The sequence below is a fragment of the Pinus tabuliformis genome, chromosome 9 (genome assembly GCF_031772625.1).
Source record: "Pinus tabuliformis cultivar Carrire ecotype Pingquan chromosome 9, CPIR1, whole genome shotgun sequence".
Classification (NCBI taxonomy): domain Eukaryota; kingdom Viridiplantae; phylum Streptophyta; class Pinopsida; order Pinales; family Pinaceae; genus Pinus; species Pinus tabuliformis.
This window is the reverse complement of record NC_142307.1, coordinates 294,916,182-294,929,178: the sequence shown is the minus strand read 5'-3', so window position 1 is coordinate 294,929,178 and position 12,997 is coordinate 294,916,182.

Genomic DNA, 12,997 nt, shown 5'->3' with positions numbered 1-12,997 from the left:
AGTTGTGTTGTCAAAGACGCCACAAACCACGCGCGGTGTTGCGCATCTAGCAGTGTCATATTAGCCTCGTGGATCGTACTTTTCAACCTTTGATCTAGATCCCAGGGGGTTTCACCTGAAAGCATCGCGATCTCTCTAAACCCAATAATTGACTGAGTCTCTGACTTCGGCAGGCTAAACTCTCTATTCAGCACATTCTGAATCTCCACTATTCCTGCATTTTGGTGATGATTTGAGTGCTTGATATACCATGTCAGCGCGCGACCCTGCAGCGCACGTACCAATGTAGCTTTCTTAATGTTGTCATCCGTAACCCCATGTGCTTCCCACACTGCTCTTACTATGAACCAAAATTGATCTAGACCTTCATTCCCTACTCCTCTGAATACAGGTAGCTTGATCGCGCTTGCCATGCTGAACTGAGGATTTGGTGGAGTTGGGGTAGATGAAGATGGAGGTGAAGTAAGTGAAGTGGGTGATGGCGTAGGTGGAGGTGATAGTTGCGGAATGCGCTGCCTAATATAACTAACCGCACTCCTCGAAGACACCCGAACGTGCTCTTCCTCGCTCGCTCGCGGAGGTGAAATTAAAGGACTGTTTCTTGGCCCTTCGATACCTTTGTAGACCTTTCCGCTCTGCGTTGTTCCAATCATTAATGTAATCACCCTTCAATTTCCTTCTTCGTAGGGTTCCAGCGTTCCGACATCAGATATCCCTTAGGCAGATCCCTATTCCGGCAATGGAACCATTTGTTGGCTTATTGGGTCCTGACCTAGGTTCAGAAGTGTTTTAGCCAAACAAATCCCGAAACTATCGGCCCTTTCGGCAACAATCCGCGAAGCGCGGACTGAGGTCTCACCCAAAGTAGTATGGGAGGGTGCTGGAACCAGGTTTCCGCACCCTAGGGATGTCTTGATGAGGTCTGGAGAGTTTGTGAACCGATTCTTCGCACTCATACGGTTTCGCGCAGCTATCCAACCTTCGCGTAGCCCTTGTACTGAGCGCGAGGTGGCGTTGTCTAGATTCCTTACCCTTAGTGTTACACTAAAATTTGTCACCATGACTATTTGTAGTCAGTATGGCTCCATCAATTGTCATACTGTCCTCCTTGGCAAGTCTTATACCTCTGCTCCTCATGTCAAACTCCAAAAAAGAGAGAAAGTCCTTAAAAGTCAAATATAACTCTGGTTACGCAGTTTCTCTTACTCTTACCTGCGTGTACGCACCTCAAGTATATAATACCTGCGTACTTGTACGCTCTGTCTGTAAAGGGGTGGGTGCGTACTCCTATAAAGGTCAAAAGGCGCAAGTTTTACTTCAAAAAAGTTACTTGTGGTCGATTCTAGAGCATTCTAGAAGATGGTTTGACGTGTATTGAGCGCCTCCAGATGGTTCATGCATCCCAATGAAAGAGGAACTTATCCCATGAAGAGGGGAGCTACCCCTTTGAAAGAGGAGCTTATCCCATTGATGGTGGACCCGATTAACTTCCTCCAAAGCATTATAAATATAGGCATTGGGCCAGAGGGGGAGGAGGTTGAAAGCTGAACATTCCTAAGAGTAGATGCTACTGAAATTAGGACTCCCTTATAGAGCTTGAGAGGAGAGATTCCAATCCTTTCTTAGCTTCATTTGGAAGTGGGTGAGCTGATCAAAGTAAAGGAGAACTCTTGTTGGACCCTGGGAGGGACCTGCACAACACCAAGGCACTGGTTGTAAGGTTTCTTTTGTTTCCAATTAATACAATTAAGTTCATTTTTCTCAACAAGTTGTTATATATAATTTGTTTCATAAACTCCTTGGTCTTTATGATGAATATGTTTTATTATATGAGTTATTCAGGTGCTATGTAATCGTTTGCTTGTTAGTGAATGCAGGCTTCAAGGAGAAGGAGGAGCTCATCTGGATCGAAGAGGCTTGGCTGCTACAATTGTACACTTTTTCCTTATGTCTCCCTCCTATAGTAGGCTCTCTCCTCCCTTCACTGAGAACCCCCTTCCCTAAACCCCCACTCCCTCTTTCTCTCTTTTCCTATCCCTTTCTCTCTCTTTCTCTCCCTGTTCTTCCGTCCTCTCTCCCCCTAGCTTCTCTCTCCCTTTTTCCAAATCCATTTCTTTATCTCTCTCCCCATGTCTCCCTCTTTATATCTCTCTCCATTTTCCCTATTTCCTCCTCTCTTTCTCTCCCCCCCACATTTCTCTTCCTCCCCTACCTTTATTTTGCCCCCACTCTTCATCATTTTCTGTCTCCCTATCCATTTATCTCTTTGTGCTTATTTCTCCCTAGTATATCCCTATCTATTTCATTTTTTAAGCTCCCCCCCCACTCTCTCTACCCCCCATGTTTCCCTCATCTCTCTGCCCCTTTCCCTATCTCTTCCTTTATCTCTCATTGGACCTATGAATCCATATTTTTATCTCTCCCATATTTCCTTATTTTATCATCTCTCTCTCTTCCCTTTACCACAACTCTCTCTCTCTCTCTCTCTCTCTATACATATCCCTCCTACATCCTTCTCTATATCTCTCTCTATCTCTCTCTCTCTCTCTGTATGTCTCCCTCCTACATCTCTCTCTCTCTCTCTCTCTCTTCCTATTTGTCCTTCCTCTATCTCTCTCTCTCTCTCTTCCTATTTGTCCTTCCTTTATCTCTCTCTCTCTTCCTATTTGTCCTTCCTCTATCTCTCTCTCCACCCCAAACACCCCATTCTGAACACATTTTATCTCTCCTACATCCCTATCCCTCTCTCTCTCTCACCGCCCCTATGTTCTCCCCTTACATCACTATCTCTCTATATCCCAACATTTCACCCTTTTCCTCTCTCTCTCTCTCTCTACCCTTTCCCTTGTCTCTCTTCCTCCTTTCTACCCTATCCGTCCTTTTATGTCTTACCCTATCACTTTCTGTCTCTCTCCCCCCTTCCCTATGCCTCCCTTGTATATCCCTCTCTCTCTCTTCACTTCCATAATCCCCCTTCTCTGTCTCTTGATCTCTCTCTCTCCCCCTAAATCTTCCCACCCCCTATCTCTTCCTATACTTCTCTCTATATCAACCTATGACTTCTCTTAATTACGGAAATATTATTGTCATTGATTTCAAATACAAGGGGAGACTACTTATGCCAAAGATAAATATTGGAAAATGAATATTGTTGGAAATATTATTTTTGGATTTTTGATGCCCCATTTGGATACTGTATATTTGAAGAAATTTTTACTACAATTACTTAGCTCAAATGGGAGCATAGGATATATGACTAGACATATTATTTTGATGTCTTTGCAACAATATATGGAACTTTCATTGATTCCATAGGAATGACATGATATGAAATATTTCATCAGAACGACCCCACCAATGTACAAGTAGGTTGACCTAACCAATTTTACTATTCATCTCCATAAGTGAACATATAAACACTACAAATAAATGGCATATGAGTTCATTTCTACATAATCCATGAAATATGAGATATCATGTTGCAAGAGGAGTTGAGGAATAATTTTTCAGGTGATTCTTGGAGTCTAAATTTGGAAGGAAATTTTTTATTTATGGGGTGAACAAGTTGCATGAGATTTTTCACTATAAAATTTCTTATGGGATGTTCTAGAATGTAAAACTTAGAGGATACATATAGAAGATATTCTTGTACCTGTGGTTAAAACTTTCAACCTTGATTCACTATAATTTCATAGTGTTGGGAAAACTACTGAGAGGGGGGTGAATCAGTATTTTCAAATCAATAACTTTTTACATTTCATATTTAGATTTCTATACGCAACTTTACTAAAAGGAACATGCGTGTGTATGCGACTATTCTTAAGACAATTAGCATCTATCAAATGAACATATGATTCAGTTAATTCATCATATGTTGGTCTTTAGCTAGTGCATCAGAACTTTATTAAACATTAGATAAATAGTAACCATGTGTTGTAATAACAAAATAAACCATCACACATAAGCAACACACATAAACACCAGGATTTAAGGTGGAAACCCAATGCGGGATAAAACCACATGCTATTGTTGTCTTTGTCTTCTTTTTAATATAGAAAAGGGTTATTTACAATCTTGTACTGGTGCAAACTCATACCAGTATGAAGGCACCCACCTGCAAAAGGCTACAACCTTCACTTGTTCTCCAGCTTCTACTAGAAGGGAGATATAACCCATTGGTTCTTGTACTGGCGTAAACTTGTACCAGTACGCAGGCACCAACTTGCAGAAGGCTAAAACCTTCACTTGTTCTCTAGCTCCTACTAGAATGGATTTCCAACCCCTTCATCTAATCACGAACTACTACTGGTAGGAAGCTTCAGATTCCTCACTGAAGGCTCCAATCCTCAGCATCCTCCATGGACCATGTTTCATCAAATTTTCAAACTGGATCCACCTGCTTGAACACATCATAACTTGTAGGTCACGTTTCATCAAATTTTCATATTAGACCCATTAACAACACTTAAGGTCAATATCAAAAATCAAACTGTAACTCATCACTTCAACACTGTCATTTATCTCTAACACAATTGAATTAATCAATCACTAAAACCTAATTATCAATCACTGAAACTAAATCATTAATCTCTGACATAGCTGAAACCCAAATGATTAATCTCTGAATCAACCGATCACTGAAACTTCTGACACAACTGAATCAATCACTGAAAACTCAATCAACCAACACTTAATCAAAATTAAAACAATTAACTGGAACAGTTAGATCATTGTAACCAGTACACAAAACTGAACCCATAACACTGCATAAACAACTAGATCCAACCGCAACCTCAAAAATCACATGTCAGAATGTATACACTACTTCAATGAGGACAACCTGCATGGATATGCTACTTTCTATAACTCAACCTGTGTATACGTTTAAAGATACTGAATCATACAACTTCTGAACTAAAACCATAATTGTTTCTGATTAGCTAGTAATCTTAACACTATTCATAACCTCATTCAGTTTCATCATTCAATCAGATCTACTTCAGACATGATCATTTAACCTAGATCAATCAATAGGACATCATTGACAGACAACACAGAAGTAGTAGCATTGATCAGATTGATCATTCATTTATGAATGTAAACCCTTCTTACTAAATCAAACAGTAATCTAGACTCAATCTCCTTATATGATTAGTTTAACTTCATATCTAATGAAGACATCATTGACAAACATAAGTAAAACAACAACACTGATAAGATAGATCAGTCATTTATGAAAAAAAACCCTTCCTCTGCATACGCTACTTGGAAGTGCCGAATCCGCGTGTATACACGCCTTAACAGAGGAGAAACTGCATATAGATATGCAAATAATGACTTATAACGTTAGATATACCCAAATCATAACATTTACAAGATAAAACATGAGTTAGCACTCAAATCTAGCATATCCATTATCAGATCATACAATGATAAGTCATTTCAGGTCTCATGATCCTGATCCAACATTATATCCAAGGTGCACAAGATGTTTCAGATCTATATCATAACCATAGCCCTTGCAACACAAAATATACTTCAAATAGAAGTATTCAAGAAAAAACCCTTTCACTTACACATTTAGCCCTTTGATATTCTCCTCCTTATATACTTGAAACCTTTATCAATACCATGCACCAAAACAACACTTAAAACCTATGGTATTCTTAGACGGGATCAAGTAACCATTATTTCGCTCAATATTGTGAGCTAATTACCATGGTATGGACCCTTGGTGTTCTTTAACATTAATTTTCCATCCCATACATGCTTTTCCTTTTGTGAAACTACTTGCATACGTATACACGCCTTTTATTCTGTGTACTCGTGTGTATACATGACTTGGACTAGGCTAAATAGTGTATACAACTTAAAACATTATTTTCCCTCAATTTTTTGATTTTGATCCGATTCCTCTAAACTGTCATGCATTATCTCATATTTGTAAACACATCTTGTTAACTTTCAACCTTATCATTCTTCTGAACTGATTCCATTTCATCAAATAGGCTTTCATCAAGGAAAGCTCATCAGGTATGCTGCTATCAAGGACAACACTAACAATCTCCCTATATAAAACTTCTGATTCTGAGCTGTAAACCTTTGACCATCATTCTACCCCATCATTTTGTTATTTTGTGCCATTAATCTATTACCTATTAATTGACCCGTTACAATGTGAGTTTCCATCATATATCATTTTATCATTTCTGAACTGACCTGAAGATACATCTGGTTATCATATATGTGGGTTTCCATCAAGGACAACACATGCACCATAATACCAACAATCTCCCCCTTTGGACTTGATGGCAACCATATTAGTATTGATCACTTCAAGCTATAGACCATGTTAGATATATCAAACAAAACCAAGATACTCTCCCTGATCCAGGAGGATCTTGTCAGTCCAGCATGAGTGGAGTCTTCAGTGGTTCAACATCGAAGTGATCGTAAAATGATCATTGGTCGATGAGGTCTTGAAATTTATCAGCTTCATTAGTATTCATCGTCATTATTCAGTGTCTGGTGTCTTCAGCTTCAACAATGATGTTTATGGTTAAGGATTGTCTGGTAATGTTGATGGTTTTCATGGTGCTTGGAGAATATAGTTTTGTACCTGGTTGTCGACATGTGGTTTTCCTTAGTTCCACCGAGGTTTGTTTGTCGAAAAAGGAATAGGTATCATCATGTGGGGTTATGTCACATTGTGACATTTTTTTGTACGTGGGTTTTAGAATTAAAATCAAAGTAATGTGAGATTAACTGTAAATCATTACTAAAACATATGCTACAAAACCTAATGTAAAACCATAACACATTAAACTTGGAACCTAAATCTATGCATTAAAAATCAAATGCATTAACCTAACACAAAACCCTCTCAGGCCATGACAATACATTGTAAAACATTACAAAACCAATATAAAAACACCCACAATCCTTAACTGTTGGCCTAACCGCACAGGGAGAAGACCATAACGGGCACATGTGAGCAAGTATGTGTTGTAGTTAACCAGGTGCAATTTTCAGTTAATCGTAGCGCTAATCGTATCAAAACCACAGAGAAGTAACTGTGTACATGTGATTGGCTAGCGGTATGGTAGCAGGTGATTCATCGCAATTTGGTAACTGCAGCAGCTAACTGCGCGGGGGAACGGAACTATCAGGCGAAGGTTATCACATGAAGTTCAGTTGAATGCAACTGTCGGGCTTAACATGAAAGGTGGCAGCTTATGACAAGACCACAGCAGAAATACCTATTCACATGCAGACAATCAACCATCTCCACGTAGTCAATCTGACCGTTAGCAGTTCGCGCTAATCCAAAGTCATTTTTGGGTTTTGGTGGTTGTTTAAACACTAAATTAATTCAAAGACCATGCAAGTCTATCCCTAGGTGTCATTAAATGACAAGACCAAAAGATATGAACCCTAAATTCATCCTATTCACTCCTAAACTCAACATGAAGGAGTTAGAGTGTATCTAGAGGGTTATAAAGCCAAATTGGTGCTTTGAAGAGAGGTTAGTGGTTTTGAGTTTTGTATGTAGGTTCTGGAGGATATAGGTTGTTTTGTTTTCAGTGTAATAGGAGCATCCAGAGTCAGAATTGGGAACCGTGACATGCGTTGGAAAGATAATTCAGAGAGATTTCTTGTGACAGTGACTAGAAGTGCATGCATGCATAATTAGTCTGGTTAATGTTCTGTGTAATTGACCTCATCGGATTCAATCCTAATAAAGTAGTTGCCCATAATGAAAGAGGACCCAGAGACGTAGTCCATGAGGGATAAACCTCGTAATCAATATTTCTATCTGGTATCGCTTTGTTTTTGCTGCTTCTAACTACTGTTTACATCTTGTTTATGTTTCTCGACTGTCGTAAAGTCTTTCCTTCCAAACTGTTCTCACAATTAAAGCACTTTAAGTTAACATTAAGTTCACTATTGGAATTAATAAATTCTACTTTAGTTTAACATATGATCATTTCAGATCACTCCCATTTGACATCAAGGGCAAAGGTTAGACCAAGATATTCTCCCCCTTAGTACGTGCTGAGATGCACTATATTGTTTATGCTCCCCCTAAGCATATGGAGAGTCTGCAGAAATATTTTTCAAAAGAAGAACATGACTCTATAACTCAACTATGTGAGTATGACCTTCCTATCATCAATGAATTATAAATACATTAATCTCCCAACCAAGTGGGGATACAAATTTGAATCAACCACTTAACCAAGTGGGATTACATATTTGACATGATCTGAAAAGTCCGTACATGATTGAATATGACAATTATTACATCATAGGTCTTTACATAACCTTTACATCAAATGATATTCGTGACATTTATAACAAATACCAAAGAACTAAACAAGACCATGATAATTATCAGCAACTATCATACATCATATATGATATGCACCATAAGCATCTGTCAACAACATCAAGAACAACAACCTATATATGTCCATCATCAGTTTGCAAAATAAGTCAACATAAATTTAATATCATCAACCTGTGACTAAGTATGCCGCATACAGATATAAATTCATCCTCCTGACCTTATCAAGATCAACTTGCTCTTTCTCCTTAGTAGAAAAAGCCATAACATAGCCTTCCATGAATCAACTAAGAATATGTCATATCTCCAAGTAGTGATACAAAACCATTCACATCATATAATTATGTGAAAGCACCATAGTCATCATTCATGACCATAACATCATCATTGTAGCAAGAAATGCATGATCTTTTCACAACAACCCTCAATATATCAACCATGTATCATCATTAGAGATTTTTCCAAGATCCCAAATATGATAAGCATCAACCATGATAATCAACATATGTGAGAATCAAGCCTAGTAAGAGGTCATCATCATTATGTGACTAAGTAAGTCGTGTCTCTAAATAGCCATCTCTTCACGAAACCTGCAATAACACCATTCTCTTGGCCAATTTTCTTGATACAAGAGGATCTTTTATACCAACATCATTTACCAATGTGCAATTTAAGTAATCATCCATGTGATGCTTATCTGTAATGTATCCATCATAGAGATAGAAATATGTATCTAGCTTCTCGTCAATGTGAAAATAAAACCATGAGCTTACAGTCATTTGTCAAACTTTCTTGATACCATCAAAAGAAACAATCCTCAACCATGTGAAAGCCAAGAACTATAAGATTCCTCATCCATAACTGCACCATATGAAATTTATGCATCTTTGAAGACATGATGACAACAACATAAAATAAATGAGCGACACTTATCATCGTCAAATAATGAAGTTGTGTACTCAAGATTTGTTCTTCTCCTTGAACTGATGAAGATCACCATAAATATATGCATCATCAAAAGAATCATCAAGGACTTCTAAAGAAAACATAATGCCAACAACGCATTATTAGAAACATAACATATGATCCCCTTGAACTTGTGCCAATTGTTCTCTATCAGATATGATCATTGCATATGTTAGTAAGAATCATTAAGGCATCATCATCAACCGGTTATATGTCAAGTCATGAACAAGGCACTTCTAAATAAAATCAACAGACTGTAAGCATCCATAGAAAAGACAATTGATCATTGACTGAACCATATCATACCATTTTCCTGAGTTTTTCCCACTGTTTCTTCATCAAACCAACATATATGTGACTGTACAGTTTCAAACTCGCATATATACATGAATATACTTCATAAGATCTACGTATGGAAGGTGGAGTATTGAAATTTTACACGTTCAACTCCCTCTGAGTTTGTTTTGACTGTACCTAATCCTAGAACATCAGTTCTAAGAATACCATTACCATGATGGTTCTTCATTAGAGACTCCATTTTACTCTTGTCTCCAGTCATGTGATGAGAACATCCACTATCATTTTCGTCTGAGAAAGATTAGAGAGCAAGATCACACCTTATCTGATCTTCCTTTTCTTGATTCTTGGTGGATTCATCTTTTTTAGATTTTCTGATATAAACGTGCTTATTTTATTGCTTACCATATTGTCTACGACGATCCATAGAATTGTCTCTGCATTTTTTTTCTATATGCCCAAACTTGTTAGAATCATAACATCTTATATATTTCATATTCCTTCTAATCAATGGCTTTGTGACCAAACATATTGCAAGAAAAACAATATCCCTTAAAGTACCTGTAAGTTGATGATCTTTCTGTGAGATGGTTATTAGCTTGAAACATTCTACTTCTGCATCTGGCTATAACATGTCCAAAATTATGACATATAGAACATTCAAAATTATTGATCAGAGGAAAGAATTGATTAATACTTCTATAGTTAGGAGTAAATGATTTTCTTTGAAGACTTTCTTTCCTTGGTTGTTGATGGGTTGACTTCTTATCTCTTTGTTGAGCATATCCGATTTTGCATTAGGATTTCTTGCCTAAGCTTGTGAGCTAGATTCAACTTTAACAGTTTCATGAAAACCAAGACTAGATTTGATAGTAGGAGACCTTTCACTACTAATAATAGTATCCAAAATCTTAGTACTATCTTGAAATCATAAAATTTTAATGTTTTCTTCTAGTTTACCTTTTAGGATATTTACCTCAACTTGATATTGCTCTTCCTTTTCCAGATGTTGCTTCTTCATGATTTCTTCAACTTTTATTCCTTCTTCCACGTGTTCTCTTAATTTGAGAATCTCATTTTCTTATTTCAAATGCTTGAAGTAGTTATTCATTATGCTTATTTGAATTTTCAAGATATTATTTTAGAGAGACAACCTCTGTGTTATAGACATATTTGGGTACTTCAACCCCAATATTATATGTCAATAAACTAGGGTTCTTCAACCCCTAAAAGAGTTGCTTCATACCCTAAAAGAACATGGTCATCGGATTACATCATTCCCCAAAAGTTCCACCTGAGAAACCATCCAGAATTAGCCTAAACTGGACCATACTGACTGCTCCACTGTCAGGGTGCGACGCATATTTATTTCTACACTAGCTAGGTGCGATGCATACTAATTAGGCCTTCTATAGGGTGTGATGGGCGAGGATGGACAAATGTCCCAGACAGTTTGCTAAGTGGATGCTCATGGAATCTTCTAGAAACTTCTCTTATGACACTTGCCTCTCTGAATTTGCTTAGGGATGAGTAAGAGATCCAAGAAATCTCTAAGTGGAACCAATTGTAACAAGTGGAATCAATTGTAACAAGTGGAATGACACTAATCAAAACCCCAGAGATGACTCACACCCTTGCACACATCTATAAATGGATCCCTCATCTAAGAGATCCAGAGGATGGAATATTATGAATTGCAAGGAAGAGCTGATAGTTTATGTTTGAGGTAAGAGCATTGTATTGTTGGTGGGATCTTCCTATTTCATGAGGTGAAGAGGGATTGATGCTGGGAGGATGGTGCCAGATCAGACAACTGGGTTGTAATTCTCCCTTATATTTAATAAAGTTCTTCAAGTTTTCTTCCATATAATTGTGCACTTGTGAATGTTATTATTTGTGAATGCCATTGTATGTTCATTATACATCTGATTTTGTAGTGCTTATGTTACAATAGATCAAGATGCTTTGATGGTTCTTTGCTACTGTGTTTGTACAGGTACTCTTCAAGCGAGATAAGTACGGAGAGGAGTTGAAAGCTCTATTAAGGGGGAGAAAGATCTAGCAAAGGATTGAGCAGAAGTTCCAGGTTGCTCCTCTTATCTTTCTCTTATCTATTGTGCATAGAAGAAATCGTTGAATTACTTTAAACTGTTGTTTCTAAGGTAGTTTCCAAACCTAGAGGGCTAGTCAATCGAAAAGACACTAGTTTTCCTAGAAACAAAATGGCGACTCCGCTAGGGAACGAACATATGTTTGTTTGTTTTTGTTGTTTATTTTATAAGCTATAGACAGATCCAGAAGTCAGCCTGGTAGCCTTTGAACTGCTCTTGCTCTGCAATTGCATAGTAGATGAATGTTGCTTAAGTCAATCTTTGGTTTAGTTTATGAATTAAACATTTGACTTACAAGCATTCTAGATGCCCTTTTGGTAGCTCAATAACCTCTCAAGTCATTCCTCTTTACTTTTCTCTTTACTGTCCATCATAGCTCAACTTAACTCACTGAAAATAACAGCAAATTTGAGCCAAAACCCACTTCAGTTGCGCTCCCTGGCCAATCACACTGTCTGTCACTGTCAACTAGTATGCATCACACCTCTCGAGTCTGTAAAGTGCGATGCATCCCTGTTTGTGTGAAGCCCAGGTGCGATGACTGACTAAACCTATTTCCATTCTAGAAATTTGGGGTTTTTTTCCTTGTTTTTAGTTTTGTTTAGTTGTTTTTGCTGCTTATGAACAATACCTCATTACTGAAGCTTGCTTGCATCACATAGATCAACCTCCATTGATTAGGATTAGTAAATGTTTTTTATGTATTTTTCCATCATTTACAATCCTTTGTCGAAAAGTTGCTTAAATCGATTTGTCGTTTTGGTACAAAAAGTGTCGTAACTGTCGTTTTGTGTCAAAAAGAGAAGTGTTGTGGATTCTTCCTTCCCTGGATAGTCGATTTAACTTTTTGTCATGTATTTGATTTGATTTGTTGATATTTGAATTTTCGAAAGCATTTTCTATTCGAAATTGAAAAGTGTCGTTTAGTCTTCCTATCTATTTTGAAAAAGAAATTGTCGAAAATGTCGCTTTGAAAGAAATATTTCAGATCTTTACTACATTTAGTTTTCCTTTTTGGCATTTTTTCACATTAAAGGGAACGAAAAACAAATACATGCATTTGCATTTACGTTTAGTTTGTGTGTGAAAAATGATTTAGGAAAGTGCATTAGTGTGTGCTCTTTGCTCTTTGTTTGAAAGAATTGTAATCTTATTTCCTTATTAGCTAGGATTTTCATTACTCAAAATAAACAACGATTGTTTATCATTGTAGATTGCATTTTAGGAATTTTAGATCAACATCATGTGGTGAACCATTAAAAGGAAAACTTTAAAC